Source organism: Odocoileus virginianus, chromosome 20 (assembly GCF_023699985.2).
Source record: "Odocoileus virginianus isolate 20LAN1187 ecotype Illinois chromosome 20, Ovbor_1.2, whole genome shotgun sequence".
Classification (NCBI taxonomy): domain Eukaryota; kingdom Metazoa; phylum Chordata; class Mammalia; order Artiodactyla; family Cervidae; genus Odocoileus; species Odocoileus virginianus.
This window is the reverse complement of record NC_069693.1, coordinates 29102219-29115921: the sequence shown is the minus strand read 5'-3', so window position 1 is coordinate 29115921 and position 13703 is coordinate 29102219.

The following is a 13703-nucleotide window of genomic DNA, read 5'->3' as shown; positions in this document are numbered from 1 at the left end:
GTGACAGCAGTGGCTAAGCAGAGGTGACATAACAACACTAGCAACTCATTAAGCCTAAAGGAAACCCATTTCAACGAAGCCATTTCTCCACTAAACGTTAAACGAGATTAATCCATAGCTGGGATCTATCTATCCATCTTGTAACTTAAATCTTTATAAAGAAAAATATTCGAGAAATTAAGAATAATAAAATGACATGTATCATTATACATTATTTTTTATGCCAAATGGCAATGTAAAACTTTGATGGTGTGTGTGTGTTAGATAAAACTTCCTTCATTTTATCTTTAAAAATTTACTCCCATTCAAGTTTGAGTAAGGTATTTTAAAAACTGACCCCTAAGACCATCTCAATAAGAATTCTTCATCCAGTAGATCTTGTTTGAGAATTCCGAAAGAAAGGAAACATGTCAGATAAAGTAAATGAAAGGAATGGATGTAGATTAAGAATGATGTATACTCTGAGCCTGAACTTTTAATTTTACTAAATATTATTTTCCATCTTCATGGTCACATTATATTGAAATGTTGGAACTTCAATTTCCTCTACTATTTCATTTATTAAAAGCTTTGTCTCTTCTGGGCTCTTAAGGAGATGTTAGTTTTAAATCACATTGACTTCACCCTTTGTAATTTACATATGTTGAGGAAATAAAAGCCTTTTCAAGAGTTATCATGGGGGCCTGAAAGGCCTCATAGGAATATTAAAATCCCGAATTTAATGTGCACTGACTCAAACACAAAACACAAACCCTCCCTGTGGAATACTAATGGCTATTGTGTACAGCTACATTTTCTTGTGATTTTTTTAAAGTCAAGGAGCAGCCTGTGTATGAAACAGCCTTTGGGCTAGTAATTGGGAAATGCAACTCAAGCTTAAAGGCAGAAAGGCAGCTTTCCATAGGTCATCATTATATAGTCACATTTACACTGGAATAATTAGAGGAAGCTTTGAAAGACTGAAAAGCAATAATATTAAAAGTATGATTTATGGACTGTGCATCATAAGCCTTGGGTTGAGAATCAGATTTCCATGAAGATTTATTCAAAGGGCATTTTAAACATCTCAAATACAGCTATGAGTTTGCTCTTTTACATCTAACAGTAGTTTTATTCTAAATTTTCTTTTTCTTTTATTTTCCTCAAAGCCACAGTTTTATTTTATTTTCTGGACACATATGACTAGTTTTAAATATCAACAAGATTCAGACAAGAGCTCAAAAATTTAGAGAATGATGGCTTCCTAAAATGACTTCTGTCCTGTTCTCATAATAGATTTTTGTTACATAATTTAAAAGCCAATGAATAGGAAAGCTTGAAACATGACAGAAAGCCAATAATGGGCTAAGACATTCATGCTAATATTTTCTTTGGAGTCACTTGGGTGTTAAGGAAAACCCAGAAGTTCATAAAAGTAACAATAAAGGATGCATTATAGAACAAACAAGCCCTCACATCCTTTTTTCTTAAATCTGACTGTTCAGTTGCATTGTTTTAGGAGTTAAAAAAATCAGGGATGCCTGGGACCTGCCCTAGATACAATGAATTGTAGTCTCTAGGGCTACATTGTCCAGCACAGCTGCCACTATTACTGGTGCTACTGAGCACTTGAAAGATGGTTGGTCTAAACGGAGATGTGCTGTGAGTAACACAGACACAATGAATTTTCAGATCTTAACTATGAAATCAACAAACAGACTGACATAGACTCTCCCCTTGACTAGACTTTAGATAGGCTCTACTGAGACTTCTTTTCAAATAGGCCTTATCCTTGAGCCTTAGCCTTGGCTTAAAAAATCAGTTTTAGTAAAAATTCTGCCATGTTAGTTTAGTGAAAATCCCCCATCCCTGCTATCTGATTAAGTTTCTTGCCCTTAATGTCTAAATTCTTGGCCTGCCTTTAATAAGAATCCTGCTGGCCAGTTTAGCAAAAGCCCTCCTCCTCTTGATGTCTCCTCTTAGTAATTTTCATTTATGACCACCTCATTCTTCTCTTTGGCTATAAATTCTCAGATGTCTTTGCAGTATTTGGAGTTGAAATTTGTCTCTCTCTTCTATTGCAAAAGTCTTGACTAACACCTGTCTTACATTAAACCAGAGGTACTTAACTGATATTTGTAGAACGTTCCACTTGAAAGTACTAAAATACACTCTCAAGTGCACATGGAACATCCTCCAGGATAGATCACATCATGGATCATAAATCAAGCTTCAGTAAATTTAAGAAATTAAGCTTCTTTTCCAATCACAATGCTATGAGATTAGAAATAAATTACAGGAAAAAACTGTAAAGAACACAAACACATGGAGGCTAGACAATATGTTACTAAATGGCCAATGGATCACTGAAGAAATCAAAGAGGAAATGAAAAGATACCTAGACAAATGACAATGAAAATATGAAGAACCAAAACCTGTGGAACATAGCATAAGCAGTTTTAAGGGCATAGCTGCAATGCGATACCTCAGGAAAGGCAAAAAAAAAAAAAATATCTCACAACCTAACCTTACATCTAAAGCAACTAGAGAAAGAAGAGCAAATAAAACCCAAAGTTAGTAGAAGGAAAGAAATCATAAAGACCAGAGCAGAAATAAATGAAAGAGAGATGAAGAAAACAATAGAAAACATAGATGCAACTAAAAGCTGGTTCTTTGAAAATATAAACAAAATTGACAAACCTTTAGCTAGATTCATGAGGAAAAAAAGGGAGAGGGCTCAAATAAATGAAATTAGATATGAAAAAGGAGAAGTTGCAATGGACACCACAGAAATACAAAAGATCACAAGACCTGTTACCAAATATATCCCAGTAAAATAGATAACCTAGAAGAAATGGATAAATTCTTTGAAAGGGAATAATCTCCCAAGACTGAACCAGGACAAAATAGAAAATATGAACAGACAAATCATAAGTATTGAAATTGAAACTCTTATTACAAAACTTTCAACAAACAAAAGTCCAGGACCAGATGATTTCACAAGTGAATTCTATCAAACACTTAGAGAAGAGGTAACATCTATCCTGAAACTCATCCAAAAAGTTGCTGAGGGAAAAAAAAAAAAAAACAACAGACAAAAACACCCCTGAACTCATTCTCTGAGGCCACTGTCAGCTGATATCAAATCCAAACAGAGATATCACACACACACACACACAAAATTATAGGTCAAAATCACTGATGAATATGCACAAAAAAATCCTCAACAAAATACTGGTAAACCAAATCCAACAATACAGGAAAAGGATCATATACCATGATCAAGTGGGATTTATCTGAGGGATGCAAGGGTTCTTCAGTATATGCAAGTCAATCAACATGATACACCACAATAACAAACAAAATAATAAGAACCATATGATCATCTTTAAATACAGGAAAAGTTTTTGACAAAATTTAACATGTATGTATGATAAAAATTCTCCAGAAAGTGGGCACAGATGGGACCTACCTCAAGATAATAATTGCCACATATGACCAATGCACAGCTAACATTGTTCTCAATGGTGAAAAACTGAGAGCATTTCCTCTCAGATCAAGGACAAGACAAGGATAATCACTCTTGCAACTTTTATTCAACACACAGGTTTGGAAATTCTAGCCATGGCAATCAGAGAATAAATAGAAACAAAAGGGATCCAAATTGGAAAAGAAGAAATAAAGCCGTCAGTGTTTGCAGATGACATGATACTATATATATATATAATATATATATATATATATATGTATATATATATATAATACTAAGGATGATACCAGAAAACTACTAAAGCTCATCAGTGAATTTGGTAAAGTTGCAGGATACAAAATTAATACAAAGAAATCTCTTCTATTCCTACACACTAGCAATGAAAGATCAGAAAGAGAAATTAAGAAAACAATTCTATTACCATCACATAAAAAAGTAAAACACCTAGAAATAAACTTATCTAAGGAGGAAAAAGACTTGTGCTTACAAAACTACAAGTTGCTAATGAAAGAAATCAAAGATGATATAAACAGATGGAGAGATATACCACATTCTTGGATTACAAGAATCAATATTTTGAAAATGACTATAATATCCAAAGCAATCTACTGATTCAAAGCAATCTACAAAATCAAATCACCAAGGGTATTTCTCACAGAATTAGAACAGAAAAATTTTTACAATATGTATAAAAACACAAAAAGACCCCAAATATCCGAATTAATCTTGGGAAGGAAAAGTGGGCTCCCTGACTTCAAACTATACTATATACCTAGAGTAATTAAAAAAAAAAAAGTATGGTACTGGCACAAAAACAGAAAATATAGGTCAGTAGAACAAGATAGAAAGTCCTGAGATAAACCGAAACATCTATGATCAAATAATCTATGACAAAGAGGGAAAGAATATACAATGGAGAAAAGACAGTCTCTTCAATGAGTGGTGCTAAGAAAACAGGACAGCTATATGTAAAATAATGAAATTAGAATACTCCCTAACACCATATACAAAAATAAACTCAAAATGAGTTACAAACCTAAATGTAAGGATGGATTCTATTAATATAGAACTCTTAGAGGAAAACATAGGCAGAAAAACTGTCTGACATAAATTGCAGCAATATTTTTTCCAAGCAGTCTCCTACAGTAATGAAAATAAAAATAAACAAATAGGACCTAATTAAACTTAAAAGCTTCTGCACAGCAAAAGGAAACCATAAACAAAAGGACAACCTACAGAATGGGAGAAATTATGGGATTAATCTCCAAAATATACAAACATCTCATGCAGCTCAATTAAGGGGAAAAAAACGCCAACCAACTCAATAAAAAAATGAGCAGAAGATCTAAATAAACATTTCTTCAAAGAAGACATATAGATGGCCAAAAAGCACATGAAAAAATACTGATTATACTACCTAAGGTCAGTGATGTTGCTGTGATGATCTGAAGATTCAGCGGGGACTGGGTGATCCAAAGTGACCTTATTCATATGTCTGGCTGTTGGTATTTGCAGTTGCCAGACTCATGTTTTCTCTGTTGCCCTGTCCATGTGTTATTTCATCATCCAATATAGTCCTGCCCAGGTTTTCTCATATGATCATGAGGGTGTTCCAAGGAACTTCCCAACAGGATTTGCCTGGAAGTAATGTGTGGCAGTTCTAGGCCTGCACATCAAAACAATCAACATACCTTTTCCATGATTTCTTTGAATTCATTACCGGCTGGAAAACAAACACGGTGGTGACTCAGCTGTAACTATGTAAATGATGCTATTCACCTATGTGTGGCTTATCAAAAACTCAAAGGAACCTGAGCCCTCAAGTGATTGTGAGCAGAACAACTAATTTACTGAACTGGCCTCTTTCACTCGGGACAATTAACTGGGAGAAATTTCATTAACTTCTCTGTTCAGGAACAAGAGACTTTTGATCCCCAAAGACCACATGGACGTTGAGAGATCTGTAACAAGAATGAAAGGACAATGAAATTATTTCTGTAATGACAGAAAATAGACATGGCAGTTAAGTCTTAAACTTGATACAAAATAACTATTGAAATAAAAAAAAAGGAAATGACTCAAGCTATTAAGTTCATCTAATGGCAAATACAAAACCACCATGCTCCCATGAAACCTGCCACCTCCTTCTAAGTGAATTTTGCCATTTTTCTCTACAGAGTTGTATGTACTTTGTATGCAAAATAATTGTAATTTGTAAGTTATATAGGATGGCTGAAAGAGTAGAGTTAAGCAGTAGCATTTGAATAGCCTATAAAACTTCAGTTCTTTTTTCTCTGGGGGATAACTATCTGTGATTATTGAGTAAATGTCACTAGAATGTTATTAATATTTTAAGTGGTTTTTGGAATAGTCTCAAAACTGCTCTTAGGTGGTGGGGAATAGGAAAGAGACAAGGGGAATTCTCCTTCCTCCCACACAGGGAAAGCAACTTCCAATTCATCTTCCAGAGGCCAAATATAGTAAAATTAGCCAAACTAATATATGGGCAAGGGGACAATGTCCTTGGGGGAGAAAGGATCCTGGAAAGGAATAGTGAGTTTTTGTTTTAATGGTGAACTTAGAAATGGATGCATCTTGTTTGGTGATTTCTTATTCAGTGCCGACAACTAAGCATAGAGGAACCAACCTTTTCTCATGATCCTAAAAACTTTCCTGAATAATTTTTAAATTTATTTTTTTCTTTATTAAGTGTTAGTTGTTCAGTCATATCTGACTTTTTACGACCCCATGGACTGTAGTCTGACCAGTTCCTCTGTCCTTGGAATTCTCCAAGCAAGAATAAGAGTGGGCAGCGATTCCCTTCTCCAAGGGATCTTCCCAACCTAGAGATCAAACCCGGGTCTCCTGTATTAGAGGCAGATTCTTTACCATCTGAGCCACCCTTTATTTGGAAGCAATACCATGGTTTTAAATTCCAGTTTCTTAACTTATTATGTTTATTATTAACTCTTTCCTGTTGAGCTTGTTCATCTAATTATCTCAAACAGTCTCCCATGTTCCGCTTCCACATGGGTTTCCTTTTCATGCTCATTGGACACATAAGATTTTGTCAGTGGAAGAATTAGGCTTACACTACCAGTGTACTTGAACTAGAAAAGGATTCAGAGTTTCTGAATAGCCGCCACCTCCTTCTACGGATAATAAAACTGAGGCTTGAAGAGGGAGAGATCATTGTCTAAAATCATCAAATAGATGTGACTGAGGGAGAATCAGTTTTCTAATCTGAGATTATCACCAGTGTTAGATCATCACCATCAGCCTCCACTGGTCTATTCCTACTGGGCATCTTTTTTCCTTAGTGGGCATGGTCATGAGTATAAATTTGGCATAGACTTAAAATATTAACCTTTAAGAAAACAAACACTTCCAGATTAATTTCAAAGAAAAGCCATGCCTGTTACTTTTTAGTAGATAAAAGTGATTGAAAGATCGACTATAAACAAAAATGGAGGCTCAATTTCCCTATGCATGACTTCACTCATTACTTATTTTTACCTACCTCAATCCTATGTATTTACTAAACCCCTTCTCCAGTGGGCCACCTCAAACTATCCTAGAACAGTTTCTCCTTTCCTTTTAATTTGAACATTTACTACTCAGTTGACAATGAAATAAGATTCTTTCTCCCCCCTGGATAGTTTTTCACTTTCTCCTATTTTCTTCCTTGACTTCTGTTATCAGTAGGCAGTATATTTCTCTGAGCCAGAAGCCAAGTCTTATATATTCTATTGATCTCCGAATAACTCAAGAGTGGAGTAAACTTACATTTGTTGAGTTCTTATAATGTTCCACTTATTCTGCCAAGTATTTAATAGATATCATTTCATTCAATCCCTGTGTGAAACCCCTGAGGTAGTGTTTATTACCCCCATTTCACATAGGAGGACCAATGAAGTATGAATAGTAGCTAAAAACTTCTGTAAGAACTAAAGTTTAGTGAATAGTAAAACAGGCAATTAAGCCAAGATCATCTGTCTTTTCAATGTTCTTTTCACTAAATGTTGGCTGTACTTACTACTTGGCATATAACAAAAGCTTAATAATCATCTGACTACAAGAATATTTGTTATTCTTAGAATACAGAATATGTGAGAATATATGTATGTGATATATATAAGTATGTGCCTGTGTATTTATTTAGGATTGTGAACTTGTAAGAATGATCAGACTTTATAAACACTTTCTAGATGTACAAGGTTTTTTAAATACTAATTATGATTGTCAGCAGGAACAGTGTCTAAATCTGTATTTTATGTCTAATTTTTACATTGCAAGAGAAGAACGTATTCAGGCAAGAATGCTAGCCATCTCTCAGGAAATCATTTTCAGTCCCTCAATGCATTGACTAAGAATAGTTTGTAATGCATGATTTAACAAAGAGCCTATAACATAGACAACGCATTTGGAAAACTTTTCCTAATTAAGAGGATGACCATTTAAATGAAAAACCATTTTAACCATGACAATGTATCTAATGATTTTGGGAAGCAGCTTCTAGAAGAATATTTTCTTCCAACAGATATTGGTGACTAATGACTATATAAACAATAACAAAAATGAAGTTTGCAAACAGAAATGGTTCTCTAAAATAGAATTATTTCAAAACCGTCACTATTTTCTACCCACTCAACACAAATATTCAAGCATGTTCAAGCACATCTATGAGTTAATCTTAAAAGTTATAACATTTTTATGGAAAACTTTAAAGTTTTTGCACTTGAAATTTGGCTGTAATAGAATTGGTGGTCTTTTTCTGGGAGGAGGGATTAAGTCAAATAGAACATTCACAGTGGAAATTAGAAGTTTCAAAAAGCAAGGTGGAGCTTAGTTTAAACAGACACTGTACAGCAGTGAAGCTTTATGAACAGAACAAGAGTTAAATCTATCAATTCAGGGACAGTGACTTCTCTAGAACAAATTTTTAAAACCAGTTCACATAATCATGGATGATCTCATTTCATAGTTAATTTACTACAGATGAGAATTAGGGATATTGTATAGGTGGATGAACAAAATAAATACTATTATTCTTTAGCACACAACATTTAGGGAGATGGGTTGACAAAGCATTGAAAATATGTAACCTCTTCATATTTAATAATATCATTGTCACAGATTAGGATTTAATAATAGTGATTTGATATGCAGTGCATGATAGTTTTCTTTAAATTAAATGGATAGTGGTTTTACATGTACATATCAATTAATCATGTACATATATATGTACAGTATGTATATGCACTATTTTATGTATATAATTAATTAACATTTAATGACAATCATTTGAAAGTAACATATCATGCAATAATGCTTGCTTTATTAAAAGTGATTTTCCTGTTTTTATTAACAGTATTTTAAGAATTAATTGATTTATATGATCCCACGTGAGTAATAGTTTATCTTTGTGATTTATGCTTCCTGGTGGCTCAGGCGGTAAAGAATCTGCCTGCCAACGCAGGAGTAACAGGAGACACAGGTTTGATCCCTGGGTGGGAAAGATTCCCTGTATGAGGAAATAATAACCAACTCCAGCATTCTTGCCTGGAAGACCAAGACAGGGGAGCTTGGCGGGTTCCAGTCCAAGGGGTCACAAAGAGTCGGACATGACTGAGCAGTTAGGCAGGAGCACAAGACTCGAGGACCACGCAGGGACCAGAACGGAGGCGATGTGGTACACTGTCGGTGCCTTCGACAGTCAGCTCTATGACAAGTTAGGACCTGGGAAAGGAGGGAACTTGAAAGCGAGGCATCAAGCTACAAATATTCAAGAAGCTGGGAGGGGTGAGTTCGAGGAGGTGATGTTTTAATACTCATTGATCTGAGTGTCATTTCTTTTGTTTTGCTACTTTGCAGGCATACAAATCAGATTTAAATAGGAACGCCTCCATGATTTCTTAGACATAGAATTAACCTGCATTCTATCTTTTATTCAAAAAACATCCTTGTTAACACTCCCTGTTCCACTGCACTGCCTGTCCTCTGTATCCATCTCATGTGAAGTATTTATTCAACAGTCATCATTCAACACGTATTTGTTAAGTCTGAACCAGTCTGTGTGCTAAAAACTGAAGATATAATGGCCAACAAGGTAGAGACCCTACCTCTGACACACAGCCTGGTGTACAGAATGCTGCAAATTCAAGTCAAATAAAGGGAGAACTGTGTCAATGTTGAATTTTTTAAAATAGAAGGAGCTTCTTACCTAGGTTTTGAGGGTTAGTGACTGTGGAGGACTGCCAAGGAAGGTCTCTAAGGAGAAACTGTGTCTAATATATTTGTTCCCAGCCACTATCACAGGCCTTCCTCACAACATTCACCACTTCCAGAGGTAAAATCCACCGGACAGCCATAATTACTCTTATCCTTTTGCTCATTTTCAATTCTGGTTCACTGACTCTAGAATTCCTTTCTCTCTCTTTTTCTCTCTTTCTTTCTCTCTGTCCCTCTTTCCTTTTTCTTTTCTCTTTATGTTTCAAACCAGACACTCAGGGATAAAATTAGAAATGACCTGACTCTTTGTGACCCCACGGACTACAGCCCACCAGGTTCCTCTGCCCATGGAATTCTCCAGGCAAGAATATTGGAGTGAGTTGCCCTTTCCTTCTCCAGGGGATCTTCCTGACTCGGGGATTAAAACTGAGTCTTTCATATTGCAGGCAGACTCTTAATCAACTGGGCCGCGAGGGAAGACTATTGAGGTCTAGAAACTCAATTTTATTAATGTTGATGCACAACCACTCAAAGTGATGCTCTGCTTCAAATGACTCCTAAAGTATGGCAACATGCTGACTGTAAATATAAATGGTGAAAAGATCATAAAATCAGATGACTGTTAGCTTTAACAATATACAATATATCAGTGTCCAATGACCATTACTTCAATTTGTAAGCTTCCCTCCCTTAAGAGAAAAAAAAAATGCCTATTTGAAAAAAAATGCCATAAATAGAGTTAATTTTAGCAATTAGTCTGACATAACCTAGTTGGTTTATTGCAATGTCTAATTCTTGGACTCTGCATTATTCCACATAATGGGTGAAACATAAATCACAAAGATAAACTATTATTCTGTGCATGTTATTATAATTTTAGCTTGTACTTCCATTATCAAAGTAGCATAAATTCCAGCATCATCTTAAATAACAATAAATAATACAGAAATCTAGAATTGTTTCCTGATAGTTATCTAAAAAAAAGAAATAATAATCCCAAGCAATGTTATCTTTGGCCCATGTAACGCTAGTACATCACTGAAATAACACTTGTGTGAATGATTTCTATGATTAAGTATTACCAACTCTTGTCAGTTAATTGATTATAATAGTAGCAGCTACCAGAAATCCCCCAAAAGTAGCCAAGTTTCTGGCTTATTCCAGGAGATTTTTTTTTTTTAATTAGCTATTTGAAAGGAAAATGGAAGTTAAATCTTAATAGTATATTGTTTTAAAGTCATAACATTTTAAAAATTATTCTCATTATATCATATACATGGACCTTTTAGTCAGGCATAAATCAGTTTGTTTTATCTTCTGGATGAATAAATCTGTTGCCAGAAACTCTTATGCTTTCTACAAAATGATACATTTAAAGAAACCTTAAGGTCTAGGAATTATAAAATTAAACAGAAAGGTATACTCTCTGAATCTATATGCATCATATAAAATTATATGTTTAAAAGTTTGAAAATCTATAGAGCAAGAGACATCACCCATGTAGGTTGTAGAGACAGTGTGTCTTATACCTGTGCATTAAACTGTTAACTACTATATTTTCAAGTCTTAAATGGACTCTCAAGCCTGGTTTGATTATTGAGAATCACAATCCAAACTTCACTGAAGAGCACTGAAATCTAAGACAGTGAGTTCTGATTCAGATCATGGTTGGTTGTTCCACTTCCATAAGCTATGAATATTTTAGGCTATTTTCCTCAATGAAGTGTAGCAAATAAACCCATAAAACCCAAAACCTATAAAACTCTTAGAAGAAAACACAGGGAAAAATCTTAATGACCTTGTATTTGGCAAAGATTCTTAGATATGACACTAACATGAGGAACAAAAGGAAAAACAGCTAGATGGGCTTCTTTGAGATTAAAAACTATTGTGGTTCAAGATATACCACTTGAAAATGAAAAAACAATCCACCGAAGGGGAGAATTTATTTGTAAATCACATATCTGATAAGGGACATGTGTGTGTGTTAATCGCTCAGTCAGGCCCAACTCTCTGTGACCCCATGGACTGCACAGAGGAGAAGGCAATGGCACCCCACTCCAGTCCTCTTGCCTGGAAAATCCCATGGGTGGAGGAGCCTGGTGGGCTGCGGTCCATGGGGTCGCTAAGAGTCAGACATGACTGAGCGACTTCACTTTCACTTTTCACTTTCATGCATTGAAGAAGGAAATGGCAACCCTCTCCAGTATTCTTGCCTGGAGAAAGCCAGGGACGGGGAAGCCTGGTGGGCTGCCGTCTATGGGGTCGCACAGAGTCGGACACGACTGAAGCGACTTAGCAGCAGCAGCTGCAGGACTGTATAGACCACCAGGCTCCTCTGCCCATGGGATTCTCCAGCAAAGAATACTGGAGTGGGCTGTCATTTCCTCCTCCAGGTGATCTTCCTGACCCAGGGATCAAACCCAGGTATCCTACATTGCAGGCAGATTCTTTACTGTCTGAGTCTAAGGGACATATATTCATGCAATTTAAAGAACTCTTACTGTGGTAACAGTTACACATATATGCAAATATACTAAATATCATTGAATTGCACACTTTAAAAGGGGGAACTATATAATATGTGAATCATATCTTAATTAAGCTACTTTAAAAAGTTAAAAAATAATATTCATATGTTAAATGGCTGAAGAAGCAAAGGGGATTGATTAAGTTTTGGAAATGGGGTGGGTGGGGAGGAAGTTTAGAATTCCATTTTAAAAGACCATGGGAATCATTAATTAGGGTTGCTACAAGTCAAATTTCTCATACCTTGCAGTATTTTACAAACTCAGATACTTTTTGTTATATATTTCAAAATCAGTTTGGTCTTCATTGCATGTTTTTGATATCTCGGTTTTAAGATTAAAAATTTAGAAACAGCTTTATGCAACCACAAGTACATTGAAAGAAATCACAAAACCAGATATAATTTGAGTGTCTGAAAATAGATAAATAAGTGAAGAAATAATTGTGTATCCCTTCTATTGAAAGCTAAAAGGTAATTTTAAAATTATCACTACTATTATGACCATTACAATATAGAAATAGTCTAATACTTTGTCCAAAAAGCAGAGTAAAAAATTGTATGTTCACTGTTAGTTTTACTAGGTAAAGATTTGGTGAGTGTGACACCGTCCATGAATTAAGTGCCAATTCTGTGTCTGAAGATCTATTGCAAGCTTAAAAATGATATAAAATTAATCTCTGTAATATACAAAATGCCATAAGCTTTAAGATGCACCATTAAATTAATAACACCTCTTAAGAGTTATGGATGGTCTTCCCTGTAGCTCAAATGGTAAAGAGTTTGCCTAAAATACAGGAGACCAGGGTTCAATCCCTGGGTTGGGAAGATCCTCTGGAGAAGGAAATGGCAATCCACTCCAGTACTCTTGCCTAGAGAATCCCATGGACACAGAAGACTGGCGGGCTACAGTCCATGGCGTTGCAAAGAGTCAGACACGACTGAGCAACTAACACTGCTACAAGAGTTAGGAATAGAAAATGAAGCAAAACAACAGGTTAACTTTATCCATCACTTATAAAAATTTCACTCCACATATATAGTTTCCAGTCAAAACATCAAAAAAATATTTTCCAATATTACTTTGGTAAGTTCCTTTTTACCCCAAGAAGTTACGTCATACATATACGCTATGTATTGATTTGTGTCCCTCAAAAATTAATATGTTAAAGTCCTAACTTACCACCCCATTGAGGCAATGTGAATGTATTTGGAAATGAGGCTTTGAGGAGGTAATTAATGTTAACTGAGGACATAAGAGTGGTGTCCTAATCTGATAGGATTAGTGAAGAGCAAGATCTCTCAGTGCACCTGTACCACCTACAGGTCACTGGAAGATACAATAAGAGCATCTTCAGCTAGCTAGGAAGAGAGTTTTAACCACAAACCAAATAAGCTGGCACTGATCTTCGACTTCCAGCCTCCAGTACTGTGAAAAATAAACTACTGTTGTTTAAGTCACATAGTCTGTGGTAT